At 42.0% G+C, this 2,500-nt stretch overlaps 1 protein-coding gene across 1 annotated transcript in view; it reads right to left on the bottom strand.

The window, feature by feature from the left end:
- grid2 (glutamate receptor, ionotropic, delta 2) overlaps nucleotides 1-2,500 on the bottom strand; it is a 442,237-nt gene that overhangs the window by 439,196 nt on the left and 541 nt on the right. The window lies entirely within an intron of this gene.

Here is a 2,500-nt window from a genome sequence, read left to right as displayed (position 1 = left end):
ACAAGTCAGCTTTGTAAAGTGGGAGAGAAGATGAAGGATATACATTATTCTCCTTGTGCAATATGCTAAATTCTAATGTGCAGAAACCAGTGTGGCTTATCTGTCCATGAAACAATAGCACCTTATGTGTGAAAACAATGATAGCAAATCATAATACCCCTTCCTGTACTTGTTTCCACTGTATCCATACCCAGCTTTATCTGGTGTTTCCAAGGTCTGCTGGAGAAGTGAGGATAAGGACGGACGGAGTGTGCGAGAGAAAAAGTATTGTTTTTGGGGGATAACCCTTTGTTGTGATTCAAAGTACTCGTGTCTGGCTGGGAAATGAACTATTGATTAGAAATAAGGTGGAAGGTAGAGAGTGAGAGGGGAAAAAAAGAAAATGCCTGAAATCACACCAACTAACCGCTCACACTGATCCTTTGTCCTCGACACGCTTGCACACCAACACTTACATGCATGTATGCTTATTAAGGCGGGGGGGGGCACTGCTCACATGGAGTTGTAAATAACCAGGAATAAATCCAGTCAACCAATAAACTACATGCTGCTTTCACTGTCTTTTCTACTAATTGGAAACCACTCACTGGCCTGGTTTGCACACTACAGGGTCAAGAAGGAATAGCTGGGTTTGCTCATTATCCATGTCACTAAATTTATTTCCTCAAACATATATCTGGGGTTTGTATGGATTATATTGCCAACAGGAGGTGATTTGAGAGCTTCTACTTGTATAAATCCCATGTCTGTACAGTCTAGTCGTACCTACTGATTGTTGTAATACAGTGCACTACAATACAGCTATGCATCTCTTTGTCTACCCCCCATAAATACAGACACAAGCTTCTATGTTACTTGTCAACCTCTTGGAGTCTATACCTAGAAGTAAGAGCCAGTTAGACACCATGTCTGAAAACTACGATATTGTCCCAGCCTAGATAAAAAAAAGAAAAAGAGTCCACATACAAAGAACTCTGACACAGTTCCAGTAGCTGACACGATCCTCAGTGCAGTTTGCCTACATAGCTGAAGATCCCTGTCTAGTTAGCCTAAAATGTCACATCGCCAACACACCTCTCTAAAGGAACCAACAGTCCGTGAGCTGGTTAAGTTTAAGCGTCTTGCTGTGAGACACTTGCAGAACATGTGGCCGCTGCTGGGATCAAACCATCCAGTCACCGGGTGATCTGTCTCACCAGTGGATTATACTGCCACCCCTGTAGTGCCACAGCACCACAGCCTACAACCTTGTATGTACGATGAGGCTTCAGCAAACAAGTGACTTTACTAATACTCTATTAGGCTTCCTACTGCACTGCACTAAAATGTCTCTATAATATGAATATGTTAAAACAAAGCTTAATGACAACTAGGAAGCCAGGACTAGATTAACAGTGTCATCTGTAGCGTTTGGTTTCTGTCAAAGGAGGTTTCAACCCGAGTTCATAAGTACCACCTGCAATTCCGTGTTCTGCAATTTACATAATACACAGTCACTATGTACTTGACCCGTGTAAACCGGATTCATTTGGCCAGGCTGCTGTTGTAAGTCTGATATGAAGCATCAGCTTGGTCTACAGCCCAGAGAAGACCTCGATCTCATCCAGCTTGGCAAATTGTGTGGAGGTGGTGGCTAAATTGGCCCGGGGGCCTGCTCTGGAAATCAGCTGGCCGGGGCCTAAATGGATCTAAACGGGCCAGTACTCTCTCCCTGGCAGCATAATGCAGTGGTAGAAATTGGCGGCTTGTAATGTGTTACGTGTGTCTGAGTGTCCATGGTGAACTGTTTTTCCAAAAAAACAGTTCACCATGGACAGGTGCTTATCTTTCTGCTGGTGTGTGCGTGCCTGGTCATCACTCTCACTTACACACTGCTCTCTCTCTCTCTGGTCTATCGCCCATTGGAGGCCACCAAGCTATGTAACGATTACGTGTGCCCACCACCACCTCGCGTCCTCATCACATCCTGCAAGTCTCTCTCTCTCTCTCTCTATCTATATATTATATCTCTCTATATCTATATATATATATATATATATATATATATATATATATATCTCTATCTATCTATCTATATATATATCTATCTATCTATCTATCTATCTATCTATCTATATATATATATATCTATCTATCTATCTATCTATATCTATATATATATATATATATATATATATATATATATATATATATATATATATATATATATATATATATATATCCCCCCTCTCTCGGTGCTGCTACATCGCCTGAAAGAATACAATCCCTGACGTCGAAATCACACTCGACACAGCAGTGCCACACAGTCAGCCGGTGGCGGTGGAACGTTTTTTCCCTCATTTCTTTTTTTTTTTCCCCTCTCAAAGTCACTGCAGTGAGCCAGCTAACGATAGAAGGTGGTGATGCCATATTGTGATTCAGGAGAGTCTACAAGTGGGAACATTCTCTGTCATCATGGGTAACCCCTCTGCCATGCTGTGCGCAGACAGCCATTGTTGTG

The sequence above is a fragment of the Anoplopoma fimbria genome, chromosome 13 (assembly GCF_027596085.1).
Source record: "Anoplopoma fimbria isolate UVic2021 breed Golden Eagle Sablefish chromosome 13, Afim_UVic_2022, whole genome shotgun sequence".
In the NCBI taxonomy this organism is placed as follows: Eukaryota; Metazoa; Chordata; class Actinopteri; order Perciformes; family Anoplopomatidae; genus Anoplopoma; species Anoplopoma fimbria.
The sequence above is the reverse complement of the archived record's forward strand: the minus strand, read 5'-3'. Positions and strand labels throughout refer to the sequence as shown.